We start from the raw sequence: 16,739 nt of genomic DNA, 5'->3' as shown, positions 1-16,739 counted from the left end.
CCCTGTATACTGTACTAATGCCTATACAACAAAAGAATAAGGGACCCTGTATACTGTACTAATGCCTATACAACAAAAGAATAAGGGACCCTGTATACTGTACTAATGCCTATACAACAAAAGAATAAGGGACCCTGTATACTGTACTAATGCCTATACAACAAAAGAATAAGGGACCCTGTATACTGTACTAATGCCTATACAACAAAAGAATAAGGGACCCTGTATACTGTACTAATGCCTATACAACTAATGCCTATACAAAAAGAATAAGGGACCCTGTATACTGTACTAATGCCTATACAACAAAAGAATAAGGGACCCTGTATACTGTACTAATGCCGATACAACAAAAGAATAAGGGACCCTGTATACTGTACTAATGCCTATACAACAAAAGAATAAGGGACCCTGTATACTGTACTAATGCCGATACAACAAAAGAATAAGGGACCCTGGACCCTGTATACTGTACTAATGCCGATACAACAAAAGAATAAGGGACCCTGTATACTGTACTAATGCCTATACAACAAAAGAAAAGAATAATGGATACAACAAAAGAATAAGGGACCCTGTATACTGTACTAATGCCTATACAACAAAAGAATAAGGGACCCTGTATACTGTACTAATGCCTATACAACAAAAGAATAAGGGACCCTGTATACTGTACTAATGCCTATACAACAAAAGAATAAGGGACCCTGTATACTGTACTAATGCCTATACAACAAAAGAATAAGGGACCCTGTATACTGTACTAATGCCTATACAACAAAAGAATAAGGGACCCTGTATACTGTACTAATGCCTATACAACAAAAGAATAAGGGACCCTGTATACTGTACTAATGCCTATACAACAAAAGAATAAGGGACCCTGTATACTGTACTAATGCCTATACAACAAAAGAATAAGGGACCCTGTATACTGTACTAATGCCTATACAACAAAAGAATAAGGGACCCTGTATACTGTACTAATGCCTATACAACAAAAGAATAAGGGACCCTGTATACTGTACTAATGCCGATACAACAAAAGAATAAGGGACCCTGTATACTGTACTAATGCCTATACAACAAAAGAATAAGGGACCCTGTATACTGTACTAATGCCGATACAACAAAAGAATAAAGGACCCTGTATACTGTACTAATGCCGATACAACAAAAGAATAAGGGACCCTGTATACTGTACTAATGCCGATACAACAAAAGAATAAGGGACCCTGTATACTGTACTAATGCCGATACAACAAAAGAATAAGAGAGCGATGTACAATATGGCTTTACAAACAACTTTACAAACAAGCCATTTGTGGTAATTACATGGCTGGGGACATATTTTTGCCATTGTTGCATTTCACACTGTCCTTTTGAGGCGCAGCCGGGAACTAGTTCTGTACGATGGTGGGATCGATAAACCAGGAGGATTCAACATCGTTTTAAATTTCCAGTTTGAGAACATTTGTCTTCCTAGTCGATTCCAACAGCGAAGAACAGAAAGCCACTGCTCAACGAGAATAGCCTACGCAGCTGCCAACACCTCAAACATGTTGACACATTTACGCCGACATCACCCCAGTATTCCTACCCCTCAGAGCAAGATGGAAACAAAAAAAACCAACGGTCTCCCATCTGCATTCAAGCAGCCCTTCACAGCTGATTCTGACCAGGCCAAAGACACGACAAGCGCAACAGGTTTGTTTATAGTGGTTGAGAAAAAGAGGGGGTTTCAGCACCTCATGGAAGTGCTCGAGCCACGTTACGAACTTTGCCCCCTCTCGCACAGGTAGTACCCGCTCTATATAAGCAAGTTAAAGCCAATGTTGTCAATGAATTGGCAAACGCCCCCTGTGATGCAGTTATAACAGACAGATGGACCTCCAGGGAGACAGAAAGCTACTCAACATTGACAGCCCATCACATTACCCTGGAGTGGAAAAGGAGAGTAGCTACAGACATGCCCCCTTTGAGTCACACTCTGTAAGAACATATAGCTAGGGCCTATACACCATCTGAGCCATGTTTGCATATTCATTTCACACACACTGCACTTTATTTCAGTGTTGTTGTTGAGTCATTTAAGTAAACACAAAGTTATTTCTCATCAGGTATTGTATGACTCATGATCATATGGAATCACGAAAACCAACACTACATTTTCTTAAATAAATACAAGTGAACAACAGAAACTGTTGGCAATTAATTTCACCGCTGTATCAAAACATGACCCCAAAACCGCAATACGTACCGAGACGTGGTGAACCATTACACCCCTACTGCTCAGTATAATAGAGTGGAGGAGCCTGGATTTAAGAAATCGAACCACATGAGAGCCGGATCTGCTGGTCCCTGGTGAAAAGGGATTCTCCCAGGGGGGGTGGATGTCCCATCCCCTCACCCCTTTACACCCTCCCAAGTCTCCCCCCTGAGAGGATGTAGCAGTGTAGCCACAGCAGGTTTAGCCATAAGCTCTGCTCTACTCTGTTGTTTCCTCTGCCATGGTCAAAGCCCTCTGGAATGTTGTCCGTCTGTCTGCTCCGTCTCAGGGACACACGTCTGTCTGCTCCGTCTCAGGGACACACGTCTGTCTGCTCCGTCTCAGGGACACACGTCTGTCTGCTCCGTCTCAGGGACACACGTCTGTCTGCTCCGTCTCAGGGACACACGTCTGTCTGCTCCGTCTCAGGGACACACGTCTGTCTGCTCCGTCTCAGGGACACACGTCTGTCTGCTCCGTCTCAGGGACACACGTCTGTCTGCTCCGTCTCAGGGACACACGTCTGTCTGCTCCGTCTCAGGGACACACGTCTGTCTGCTCCGTCTCAGGGACACACGTCTGTCTGCTCCGTCTCAGGGACACACGTCTGTCTGCTCCGTCTCAGGGACACACGTCTGTCTGCTCTGTCTCAGGGACACACGTCTGTCTGCTCTGTCTCAGGGACACGTCTGTCTGCTCTGTCTCAGGGACACACGTCTGTCTGCTCTGTCTCAGGGACACACGTCTGTCTGCTCTGTCTCAGGGACACACGTCTGTCTGCTCTGTCTCAGGGACACACGTCTGTCTGCTCTGTCTCAGGGACACACGTCTGTCTGCTCTGTCTCAGGGACACACGTCTGTCTGCTCTGTCTCAGGGACACACGTCTGTCTGCTCTGTCTCAGGGACACACGTCTGTCTGCTCTGTCTCAGGGACACACGTCTGTCTGCTCTGTCTCAGGGACACACAGGAGTACACGTCTGGACAGGGCCGCACACTGCTGCTTCACTGTAACAGGTCTGTTTGATGTATCTGTCCACATGATAAATCACTAAGTGATTTCAGACCCGCCTCAAAGTTACTGTACAACACAGTGATGCTATTCACATAACTTATTAGCAATAATAAACACCCCAAAAATAACTCAGCTAGTGGATCTATTAGCCTAGTGGATACATTCACCAAACAGTTGTCAATTATAGCAGTACTGGTTCAGTGACCAAATAGTTATGCTAACTACAATAGAACCCGTTTCTCTGGTCAGTCTCTCTGTGCTGGGAAAAACAATTGGACCTGACGTCATGGTTCTGGACCAAGTGACGTCACGGTTCCCCAAACACGACAGGGGGACATAATGATAACCCTGGTATGATTGATGTGCTGAAAACTAAATTATCCCATGACAGTTTGTCAAACTAAGCAGCTTTCCTGAATTAACACGTTTTAAGAAAGGGACAGGCGTGGTGCCGGGGCCCATATGAAAGACAAGAGGAATCGGGACCAGACCCCAAGCTAGCTAATGCATTCACCAGCTGAGCTGACGAGGGGGTGGAAGGTGGTGGGCGGATGTGCCAGTTGGTGCTGCAGATTTTGCGGTCCGGGTTCCTTGGTCCCAGTACAACCACAGAGGTCAATTAGCAAAGTGTGTTTGATATTTCAGACGTTTATGGATGCGTCTGCCCACCGCAAGTATCACACACACACACACACACACCTGTCAGTGTCCCTGTCTGTCTCTGAGGCCCCCGGTGAACAGGAGAAGGAGACCCTCCTGGGAACAGGAGAAGGAGACCCTCCTGGGAACAGGAGAAGGAGACCCTCCTGGAAACAGGAGAAGGAGACCCTCCTGGGAACAGGAGAAGGAGACCCTCCTGGAAACAGGAGAAGGAGACCCTCCTGGGAACAGGAGAAGGAGACCCTCCTGGGAACAGGAGAAGGAGACCCTCCTGGGAACAGGAGAAGGAGACCCTCCTGGGAACAGGAGAAGGAGACCCTCCTGGAAACAGGAGAAGGAGACCCTCCTGGAAACAGGAGAAGGAGACCCTCCTGGGAACAGGAGAAGGAGACCCTCCTGGGAAGAGCTGCTGTCTCACTGTTGTCAAGTGACAGACAACCAGTTACTGTTAAAGACAGAGCATGTTCAAAGAACAACAGATATCCAGAGGATAGCAGGTCAACAGCATTAATCACATCCAGATTATCCTACTGGACAGAAGTGTCTTGGTTTTAGAAAAAATAAACAAAAAACAATCATTTATAGAGCAAGTCATACTATATTGGCCCTAAAAGAAATCTGTGAGGCGATCTTGTTCATGTCCATAGTTTCAGGTTTGAGCAGTCGTACCTACAGGATACACATGGGAGACACTGTCCAACAAAATGCTTACTTGCAGGTTCCTTCAACAATTCAACAACAATAAGAGATAATAAAAGTAAAATGTTTCTGTAGAAAAGAAGTGCCTGTCCACATCTCCATCAGATCTGATCACACCCCCTGCTCTGCAACACCCCCTGCTCTGCAACACCCCCTGCTCTGCAACACCCCCTGCTCTGCAACACCCCCTGCTCTGCAACACCCCTGCTCTGCAACACCCCTGCTCTGCAACACCCCTGCTCTGCAACACCCCTGCTCTGCAACACTCCCTGCTCTGCAACACCCCTGCTCTGCAACACCCCTGCTCTGCAACACCCCTGCTCTGCAACACCCCTGCTCTGCAACACCCCCTGCTCTGCAACACCCCCTGCTCTGCAACACCCCTGCTCTGCAACACTCCCTGCTCTGCAACACTCCCTGCTCTGCAACACCCCCTGCTCTGCAACACCCCCTGCTCTGCAACACCCCCTGCTCTGCAACACCCCCTGCTCTGCAACACTAGTTGGCCTGATGGAAAACCAACCACATTTCAGCTCATTTTCTTTTCCATAACAGACCATTTTAAGACATTATTAGACGGGATGATTTTTTTTCTTCAACCCCAAATGGTCACAAATGTCCCTTTTTATTTAAACACACATATCAAAAAGGGGGGCATCGTCAACTTCTATCTTTAGGTATCTGACCGGGTTCCTGTGGCTATCTGATGACAACCATGTCCCTACCATGTTTGTTACCATGATACCCAAGTGTTGGTGATAAACTGGACTGGCCTTGAATACCATCTCCACGTGTTGGTGTCTCCTCATCTGCCTGTGTGTTCTGTCATTAATATGCTTAACAACCAACATCTGAGGCTGTCATGACCACGTTGCATTTTAATTTGTATTGCCTATTGTGAATAACAGCCAGTAGCCTAGGCTGCACAGTCACACACGCTAGTTTTACGGACTGCCGTCCCCGTAATATAAAGAAAGCCCTGTATGAGCAGCTTTGAGTAGGGAATGGATGCATTAGAGCGTAACTAGTGAGGGGGTTTGAACTTTAAAAATTGCTTTGCTTGCTTGGCACGGTTCGGACATCTTATTCACAAGAACAAGTGAAATGAATCTGTGGGTGCTACTTTCAACGGTTTATTGTGGGAAATTATACTGGAGTAAATAGGAATAAGCAGAGTGCAGAGCTTCTAAGTCTGAAAAGTGTTAGAAAACGTTTGCTGAAGTGAAGTGGGCCTAATTATACTGGCACTGCCAGACTGGTATGGTTTGGGCAGTTCCCCTTGACGTCAGCAGCTGTCTATGGAAATGCATTGCTTCAAGCGGGTTGAGGCTACTTGGAGACATGGCTGGTTTTGGGCCGGGACACAGATGAAGCCTACTGCTGGACTAGAAAGCAATGGAAAAGCTCCGTTAAAAGTAGACTTAAGTGAGTAGCAGTTGGAGCCAGGCTACTTTAGATGGATGCTTTCTGAAGCCTATTCCTCACTGTATAGATATAGTTACTGGGCACAGGCATGTGAGTGATGCGCCATGTGCAGACACAGCAGCCTGCCTCAGCCTCCTCCCTCTCTCTCTCCACAAATGTAGCTTTGCATTTCCCTCTAATGGGATCATTTATAATCCCAGTAATCTTTACCCCACTAAAGGAATCCAGCCACCCCTACATTTTCCACTCAGCCAATCCAAAACAGAATATGCGCCTGCTGAAAGAATGTGTGCAAACACATGCTATAGTGTGTGTGTCTGTGTATTATATAGCGTGCGTTGTGTGAGCGCCGAGTGAGAAAGCGCGTGTGTGAGAGAGAGCAAGCATGTGTGTGAGAGCAAGCATGTGTGTGGCTTCCATGAGTGGCAGCAGCACGCAGCCCATTAGAGTTGCCTCTTACAGCCACCACTAACAGCCTGGTGGAAAAATGAAATTGGGAAATGACCATGGAATAATATCCAAAACCCAAGAAGCCTGCATGAATAATATGTGAAAATCAACACAGGCACTGAAAAGATTTTCACATTACTACTACTTCAGGTCCATTTAAGGGTCTGGTGCTGCAGCAAGCGAGATCCTTCTGGTAAGACATATTATGTTGCAGTTTGGACAGAAGAACAGTGAGGCTACAGGAATCACGGGAGAGACAAAAATCATCTCCCAAAAGACGATAGGGAGTTAATGACTAATCCATGACAGCCATTTGGCTGAGCTTTGCGTGTTTGTTTCAATTAACTATTGAGCAGCGGCATGTATTCATGGATGCCAGGGGAAGCTGGGCTTACCTAAAACATTTACCAACAAATTGTGTTCTATAAATGTCTTTCAATTTGCAAGAGGCTGCTAAATGGATCTCACCAGAGAAAGCAATTAAGCAGCACCCTCTGTCTCAGTATGTGTTGCGTATCTATCTGATGCCGTCTGGTCAGAAAGAGTATGGCATTTTTGCCCCCGTAGCATTGAATGCAAGGGAAGCCAGCGAGCATTTGGCCTCCCTTGATAATTAAAACCATGTAATAATAGCCCATCAGCGTTGAACTAAACTGAGTGAGCTCTGCTGCAAACGGTCTGGCCCAACCAAAAAGAGTTAAAGGAAGCAAAAACTTGCTTCAAACCAATCACCTCACAAGCCAAACGTTATTATTGAAAGTAAAAAAAATAATAAATCATGACATCTTGTTGGGCTGCTGTCCTCCATTGGCTAAAATCGTCCTTTTCCTAAATTAGCCATGGATGGAGATAGGGATTTGGACTTTTACTAGTTTGTAGTTTTACTTAATTCTCCGTACTGGCCAATGATAATAACAGCGAATCTGATCCAACCATTAATTCATACATTGTTGTGCCCCTGTCCGGACAGAAGTTAAACATGTAGCTAGATGTAGTATGCTAATGTTAACTAGCTGTATGACAGAGTCATATACCGTTTAGGCAACATGAAAGAGGAGGATGGCATTGGCGTTTCTATACAAGTAGGGTGACACACACACGTACCATGGACAGCCACATCATATATAGCTTACGTTGATTGAACTAAATCGTTTTTGGGTATATTGTAGTTGTCACTTTAAACTAAGCAGAAGTGATTTGAGGATATTGGAATGTTGTAGTTGAAATGGTGCTGAAATAGTGGCGGCAGATCCTGTTTTCTTTGTGACTTGCGGTAACTCTCCATGGTTTTAAATCAAGTCGTTTAGTAGTCTAAAAATGTTGGAAACATTGACCCTGCTGTAGGTCATGTAACTGTTTGTTACATGCAATATGTTTTGTGGACAGACAGATGTTGCTCTCTGGTTGTGTGATGAAACAAAGGTGTGGCTGAATTTATTCTGTGTTTATTCACTGTGTCTTCTTATTGTCTCGGCCTTAGGCCTATATATAATGACGTCAAGGGAGACCCAACGCAATTATCACAACACATAGGTTGTAATATGGCTTTTTACTCCCTGGATTGGCTTCCCTTATGATTTTACCCACGCACCACCACTACTGCTCTTGAGAGCTCCACAAGAAATTTGGCAGATCAATTAATTAATTGAATGAATTTACTTCCTGTGAGAAAAATAATTTCTGAGATCTAAAAACATTAAAATGGTTGGGGGTCTCAAAACCAGCCGAAGCAGTGTTCCATGGGTGACTGGACAAAACAGATGATCAGGGCCAAATGTGGTCCCCTTCTCCAGCTCTCACTCTTATTATTATTAGACCCCTGAACCGACAGAACTGAGCAGCCTGTTTATATGCTTAATGCATTGTAAATGTACCCGAGAGAAAACACACCATAAAAAAAGGAAACGGGTAAGAAAGGAACACTTTAACGACGGAAAAGCCGGAGTGAGCAATTTCCAACTCAAGAACAAAAGGTCCAAGCTAATTGCATTTTTTGCTCTTTTTTTTGGAAGGGGGGGATTAAACTTACCTCCTCCCCATTGAATAAATTAATTGAAGTCATGGTTTGTTGTGAGCCTAACAGGTTCTCCACCGTCCCACTCTGTACTTTGTTTTATAAGCGCAGCTCCTCTCGCCACTATGTCGTCTGGGTTGATTTAGGAGCAGTACTGAGCCTGAGCATTTCTCAGCACTGGCCCGTCCAGGTCAGAAACGCCCCCAGGTCCGCATGACAGACAGACAGAGCGAGAACGCGCGAGAGAGAACGAGGGGGGGTGAGAACACGCGAGGGAGAACGAGAGGGCGAGAACGAGAAAGAACGAGGGAGCGAGAGAGCGCGAGGGAGCGATAGGGAGTGGGAGAGCGTGCAAGGGAGTGGGAGAGAGACAGGGAGTGGGAGAGAGACAGGGAGAAATTGAGGCAGTGAGAGAGAGAGAGCGAGGGAGGGAGAGCGGAGCGAGAGAGGGGGAGCGGAGTGAAGGAGAGAGAGAGGGAGTGAGAGGGAGCGAGGGAGTGAGAGAGCGTGAGAGTGAGAGAGCATGAGGGAGTGAGAGAGCGTGAGAGAGCGCGAGGGAGTGAGAGAGCGCGAGGGAGTGAGAGAGCGCGAGGGAGTGAGAGCGTGCGAGGGAAAGAGAGCAGAGCGGAGCGAGAGAGGGGGAGCGGAGTGAAGGAGCGAGGGAGTGAGAGGGAGAGAGTGAGGGGGAAAGAGAGCGCGCGGGAGCGAGGGGGAAAGAGAGCGCGCGGGAGCGAGAGGGAAAGAGAGCGCGCGGGAGCGGGAGGGAAAGAGAGCGCGAGGGAGCGAGAGGGAAAGAGAGCGCGAGGGAGCGAGAGAGAGCGAGAGGGAAAGAGAGCGCGAGGGAGCGAGAGAGAGCGAGAGAGAGAGAGCGCGAGGGAGCGAGAGAGAGCGAGAGAGAGAGAGCACGAGGGAGCGAGAGAGAGAGAGCACGAGGGAGCGAGAGAGAGAGAGCACGAGGGAGCGAGAGAGAGAGAGCACGAGGGAGCGAGAGAGAGAGAGCACGAGGGAGCGAGAGAGAGAGAGCACGAGGGAGCGAGAGAGAGAGAGCACGAGGGAGCGAGAGAGAGAGAGCACGAGGGAGCGAGAGGGAAAGAGAGCGCGAAGGAGCGAGAGGGAAAGAGAGCGCGAGGGAGCGAGAGGGAAAGAGAGCGCGAGGGAGCGAGAGGGAAAGAGAGCGCGAGGGAGCGAGAGGGAAAGAGAGCGCGAGGGAGCGAGAGAGAGAGAGCACGAGGGAGCGAGAGAGAGAGAGCACGAGGGAGCGAGAGAGAGAGAGCACGAGGGAGCGAGAGAGAGAGAGCACGAGGGAGCGAGAGAGAGAGAGCACGAGGGAGCGAGAGAGAGAGAGCACGAGGGAGCGAGAGAGAGAGAGCACGAGGGAGCGAGAGAGAGAGAGCACGAGGGAGCGAGAGAGAGAGAGCACGAGGGAGCGAGAGAGAGAGAGCACGCTGGAGCGAGAGAGAGAGAGCACGAGGGAGCGAGAGAGAGAGAGCACGAGGGAGCGAGAGAGAGTGCGGTGCGGGAGTTGGAGAGCGAGGGAGCGAGAGAGAGCGAGAGAGGGAGAGCAGAGCGAGAGAGGGAGGGAGAGCAGAGCGAGAGAGCGAGGGTGAGAGCGAGAGAGAGGGAGAGCAGAGCGAGAGAGAGAGCGAGGGTGAGAGCGAGAGAGAGGGTGAGAGCGAGAGAGAGAGCGAGGGTGCGAGCGAGGGAGCGAGAGAGAGAGCGAGCGAGGGAGCGAGGGAGCGAGAGAGAGAGCGAGGGAGCGAGGGAGCGAGAGAGAGAGCGAGGAGCGAGAGAGAGAGCGAGGAGCGAGAGAGAGAGCGAGGGAGCGAGAGAGAGAGCGAGGGAGCGAGAGAGAGAGCGAGGGAGCGAGAGAGAGAGCGAGGGAGCGAGAGAGAGAGCGAGGGAGCGAAAGAGAGAGCGAGGGAGCGAAAGAGAGAGCGAGGGGGCGAAAGAGAGAGCGAGGGGGCGAAAGAGAGAGCGAGGGGGCGAAAGAGAGAGCGAGGGAGCGAGAGAGAGCGAGGGAGTGAGAGAGAGAGCGAGGGAGCGAGAGAGAGAGCGAGGGAGCGAGAGAGAGAGAGCGAGCGAGTGGGAGAGAGGGAGGGAGTGGGAGAGAGTGGGGGGTGGGAGAGAGTGAGGGGTGGGAGAGAGTGAGGGAGTGAGAGCTTATCCCACCGGGCAGCCTGGACTAGTCTAAGCCTCCTCTCTGATTGGCCGTTTGTGGTCCGGCACGGGGGACAGTGGGAGTCGTATCAGACTTAACAGGACTCTGGCCTGAGACAAACCCACGCAAGGGGGCTGGTGTCTGGATAGACGGACGGAGGGAAGAGGGGAGGAGGTTGAGAAAGTGCTTTCCACAGATGGGGAACAGGATTAGATGTCGCACCGTGGAAGTTATAAGGAGCTAATGACTGTCAGATGGCAGACTGGATGCATTTCCCCTATAAGGTGGGAGGAAGGAGTGGGCTGGCCGCTCTGACAGGAAGATAACAAGCATCGTCATCTGTTACTCTCCAAGTCAGCATTTATGAGGTAACAAAACGAGACATCTGAAGAAGAGGAACCTCTTAATGAATGCTGTCATGTTATGAGCCGATTCCTCCCATTGTTAATTAACTGCTGCCAGAGAAATGGCCTGCCGTCTGTAATAGCAAGTAAAGGTGGGTATTAGCTCAACCCTAAGAAGAGATCATGGATTGTATTTCAAAAGAGAAACTTCTGAACTGAGTTAGTCATGAATCATATAGTACAGTTGACTGTAGTCAGACCAGAAGCATTTGACCTGATGCAGCCTAGTTCATCGACTGCCATTTCCAAACACTGAATCCATCAAGAGGATGAAAAGATGCATTCAGCATTCTGAATAAAAGGTATCCATCTATTTTTCTGTAAAAATAATCAAGCACTGAAAAATGTGTGTACAAAACTGAGGTGATTTACAGCCTTGCTTGTTTGTGGACCCACTGTCCAACATGTCGCTGTCAATAAAATCCATTGCATGGAGATACACATATCTATATGGAATAAGTCTAATGAGTGCATTTTAGCCGTTGAGGGCAAATGTATACTTGGTCTGCTAAGAGCATTATAAAACACAGACTGTTAAATCCATCCTATTTCAAAATTGGTTTCACAAGGAAGTAAAAATGAATTCAGACAACTCAAGATTTTAATCAAATCAAATCAAATTTTATTTGTCACATACACATGGTTAGCAGATGTTCATGTGAGTGTAGCGAAATGCTTGTGCTTCTAGTTCCGACAATGCAGTAATAACCAACAAGTAATCTAACTAACAATTCCAAAACTACTGTCTTATACACAGTGTAAGGGGATAAAGAATATGTACATAAGGATATATGAATGAGTGATGGTACGAGGCAGCATACAGTAGATGGTATCGAGTACAGTATATACATATGAGATGAGTATGTAGACAAAGTAAACAAAGTGGCATAGTTAAAGTGGCTAGTGATACATGTATTACATTAGGATGCAGTCGATGATATAGAGTACAGTATATACGTATGCATATGAGATGAATAATGTAGGGTAAGTAACATTATATAAGGTAGCATTGTTTAAAGTGGCTAGTGATATATTTACATAATTTCCCATCAATTCCCATTATTAAAGTGGCTGGAGTTGGGTCAGTGTCAATGTCAGTGTGTTGGCAGCAGCCACTCAATGTTAGTGGTAGCTGTTTAACAGTCTGATGGCCTTGAGATAGAAGCTGTTTTTCAGTCTCTCGGTCCCAGCTTTGATGCACCTGTACTGACCTCACCTTCTGGATGATAGCGGGGTGAACAGGCAGTGGCTCGGGTGGTTGATGTCCTTGATGATCTTTATGGCCTTCCTGTAACATCGGGTGGTGTAGGTGTCCTGGAGGGCAGGTAGTTTGCCCCGGTGATGCGTTGTGCAGACCTCACTACCCTCTGGAGAGCCTTACGGTTGAGGCGGAGCAGTTGCCGTACCAGGCGGTGATACAGCCCGCCAGGATGCTCTCGATTGTGCATCTGTAGAAGTTTGTGAGTGCTTTTGGTGACAAGCCGAATTTCTTCAGCCTCCTGAGGTTGAAGAGGCGCTGCTGCGCCTTCTTCACGACGCTGTCTGTGTGAGTGGACCAATTCAGTTTGTCTGTGATGTGTATGCCGAGGAACTTAAAACTTGCTACCCTCTCCACTACTGTTCCATCGATGTGGATAGGGGGGTGTTCCCTCTGCTGTTTCCTGAAGTCCACAATCATCTCCTTAGTTTTGTTGACGTTGAGTGTGAGGTTATTTTCCTGACACCACACTCCGAGGGCCCTCACCTCCTCCCTGTAGGCCGTCTCGTTGTTGGTAATCAAGCCTACCACTGTTGTGTCGTCCGCAAACTTGATGATTGAGTTGGAGGCGTGCGTGTCTGTGGACCTATTTGGGCGGTAAGCAAATTGGAGTGGGTCTAGGGTGTCAGGTAGGGTGGAGGTGATATGGTCCTTGACTAGTCTCTCAAAGCACTTCATGATGACGGAAGTGAGTGCTACGGGGCGGTAGTCGTTTAGCTCAGTTACCTTAGCCTTCTTGGGAACAGGAACAATGGTGGCCCTCTTGAAGCATGTGGGAACAGCAGACTGGTATAGGGATTGATTGAATATGTCCGTAAACACACCGGCCAGCTGGTCTGCACATGCTCTGAGGGCGCGGCTGGGGATGCCGTCTGGGCCTGCAGCCTTGCGAGGGTTAACATGTTAAATGTTTTACTCACCTCGGCTGCAGTGAAGGAGAGACCGCATGTTTTCGTTGCAGGCCGTGTCAGTGGCACTGTATTGTCCTCAAAGCGGGCAAAAAAGTTATTCAGTCTGCCTTGGAGCAAGACATCCTGGTCCGTGACTGGGCTGGGTTTCTTCTTGTAGTCCGTGATTGACTGTAGACCCTGCCACATGCCTCTTGTGTCTGAGCCGTTGAATTGAGATTCTACTTTGTCTCTGTACTGACGCTTAGCTTGTTTGATAGCCTTGCGGAGGGAATAGCTGCACTGTTTGTATTCGGTCATGTTACCAGACACCTTGCCCTGATTAAAAGCAGTGGTTCGCGCTTTCAGTTTCACTCAAATGCTGCCATCAATCCACGGTTTCTGGTTAGGGAATGTTTTTATCGTTGCTATGGGAACGACATCTTCAACGCACGTTCTAATGAACTCGCACACCGAATCAGCGTATTCGTAAATATTGTTATCTGACGCAATACGAAACATGTCCCAGTCCACGTGATGGAAGCAGTCTTGGAGTGTGGAGTCAGCTTGGTCGGACCAGCGTTGGACAGACCTCAGCGTGGAAGCCTCTTGTTTAAGTTTCTGTCTGTAGGCAGGGATCAACAAAATGGAGTCGAGGTCAGCTTTTCCGAAAGGGGGGCGTGGCAGGGCCTTATATGCGTCGCGGAAGTTAGAGTAACAATGATCCAAGGTTTTACCACCCCTGGTTAGCAATCGATATGCTGATAAAATTTAGGGAGTCTTGTTTTCAGATTAGCTTTGTTAAAATCCCCAGCTACAATGAATGCAGCCTCTGGATAAATGGTTTCCAGTTTGCAACGAGTTAAATAAAGTTTGTTCAGAGCCATCGATGTGTCTGCTTGGGGGGGATATATACGGCTGTGATTATAATCGAAGAGAATTCTCTTGGTAGATAATGCAGTCTACATTTGATTGTGAGGAATTCTAAATCAGGTGAACAGAAGGATTTGAGTTCCTGTATGTTTCTTTCATCACACCATGTCTCGTTAGTCATGAGGCATACGCCCCCGCCACTCTTCTTACCAGAAAGATGTTTGTTTCTGTCGGCGCGATGCGTGGAGAAACCCGTTGGCTGCACCGCCCCGGATTGAGTCTCTCCAGTGAGCTATGTTTCCGTGAAGCAGAGAACGTTACAGTCTCTGATGTCCCTCTGGAATGCTACCCTTGCTCGGATTTCATCAACCTTGTTGTCAAGAGACTGGACATTGGCAAGAAGAATGCTAGGGAGTGGTGCACGATGTGCCCGTGTCCGGAGTCTGACCAGAAGACCGCTACGTTTCCCTCTTTTACAAAGTCGTTTTTTGGGGTCGCTGCATGGAATCAATTCCGTTGACCGGTTTGTAAGGCAGAACACAGGATCCGCGTCGCGGAAAACATATTCTTGGTCGTACTGATGGTGAGTTGACGCTGATCTTATATTCAGTAGTTCTTCTCGACTGTATGTAATGAAGCGTAAGATGACCTGGGGTACTAATGTAAGAAATAACACGTAAAAAAACAAAAAACTGCATAGTTTCCTAGGAACGCGAAGCGAGGCGGCCATCTCTGTCGGCGCCGGAAGTACACTATTGCGTCGACCGAGAAAGAATAAGAGGAGGAAAAGTGTATTTGGAAGAAGATAATCGGAGGACATGTTTTGACTTGAGGAAAACATTATTTCACTACTATCGCATTTATACTCGCACTAATGATTTAATGCTGCAAATAAAACAAATCCAAACATCCCATTTCGTTATAATAAAGAATCAAGGACTTTTCCTTCCATCTATTAAAATAGACAAGATCTCAAAGAATTCATGCGTGGATAAGAACGTGCAAGCTTTAAATATGCCATTTGATGTCCCAACCTTGTTAAGACGAGTTCACTTACCAGTGACATTGAGAAAACAATTAACTATAGTATTAGCCAAAATGCTAACAAGGCTATTTTGTGTCATCTTAACTAAACCTAATCACATGTATAAAAAGTCATATTTAAAATGGATGGTTATTTACATGTGGGCTATATTGTACGCTTAGTAGGAGTCCAACCAGTATGGGGCGGTACTCCAGTCCCAATTCTAACTAATGGAGAAGATGACATGAGAAATAGACAGGAGCTCCATGCTGACATCCTTCCTGGAAACGGCCTGTACTCTATGGGCCTGTTAGACTCTTAGTCACATCATTAGGAAGAGGCTAACGTTACAGGCTCGATCGGTTCAAACCAGGGAGGGACCAAAAGACGACCACATCATTAAATGATCTGACGTACCGGTATAAAGATGATGAATTATGAGTATAAAGAGAGGAATAGAGGACTGGTCACACATTTTAGCATTTTCAGTCGGGATTAGAATATTTGGTTTGTCATTTGAAGGACTTCATAGGTAATTGCACGTGGCCAGTGAAATTAGTTGAATATTCTTTCAACCAATTAAAAGCACGTTGCTGATACCCCTGGGAAAGAGTTAATGTTTGGTAACAAACATTTTCTAAACCTTCTAAACCTATGAGAATTACCCTGTCAACCCTGACACGCCGTCCCAATCTGAATGTAAACGTTACGTACAGAATTGACTTAAGGGAGATCAGGTCGCTTTCCGTAATGTGGAAACATCAAGCATCGTCGATGCGTCAACGTCCAATAACACAAACAGTAAGGCCAACATCTGTCATACACTGGATCTGCAAACCTAACAGACTCTTGAGAACGGTTCTTCCTTTTGTCTTTCTGCCACAGGATGATTCAGTGACAAACAGGTGCTAAACTAGCTACCTGACGTATTGTCCCTCTGGACCACATTTAGTTTATTTTTGGTTCAAGCAGCATGACTAAATGGATCCAGTCTGGGTTAAAGGAGGAACACGAAAGTGAAAGACAACTCACTCCCCAGAGTGATGGAACCAATGTAGACACCATGACAGCATCAGTCTTGTTGTGGGGGTTAGTCCTAAACTCCCCAAGTAAACACTAATCACACTGTCATAGGGTGGGAAACACTGATGAGGAAGAGTGGGATGATGTTACATTTTCTAGCTAAGTAAGAGCCTTCACCTCCCAGCTTGACTGCACTGGGGTTAAGTTAGGGGTTATGCCACAAATTTGGAAAAATAAAAAGATGAGAAACGGGGTTCCCCGTTCTGAACCGCTGACATTTAATTGCTCTTTAACTTTGCAGGAGTTTTATGGGTCGCCCGTAGTGTTTGTGTGCGTCCAGTTTACACACAATTAATCAGTAATAGAGAGCGCTCAGAGCAGCCGGGCTTCAACAAAAAGACTCCCTCTTTCACACAATGGTTTCCGGAAGCTTCTTTCCATGACTTTTACCGAGTCGGGTTAAATAAGGAAGCAGATAGTAGCAGATAGTAGATCCACACTCTGCTGGACTCCCTCCCTCCCCAAGCTCCCACAGCCAGCTGGGACATTTGCATACGGAGTGAAGGAGGGAGAAAAGAAGG

The 16,739-nt window shown here is 47.2% G+C and overlaps 1 protein-coding gene across 2 annotated transcripts in view; it reads right to left on the bottom strand.

Annotated features, from left to right (window-relative positions):
• The window catches only part of LOC118397649 (ribosome biogenesis protein bop1-like), a 157,673-nt gene that overhangs the window by 77,555 nt on the left and 63,379 nt on the right, over positions 1–16,739 (bottom strand). The gene's annotated exons all lie outside the window — the stretch shown is intronic.

This window comes from Oncorhynchus keta, chromosome 19 (assembly GCF_023373465.1).
Source record: "Oncorhynchus keta strain PuntledgeMale-10-30-2019 chromosome 19, Oket_V2, whole genome shotgun sequence".
In the NCBI taxonomy this organism is placed as follows: Eukaryota; Metazoa; Chordata; class Actinopteri; order Salmoniformes; family Salmonidae; genus Oncorhynchus; species Oncorhynchus keta.
The sequence above is the reverse complement of the archived record's forward strand: the minus strand, read 5'-3'. Positions and strand labels throughout refer to the sequence as shown.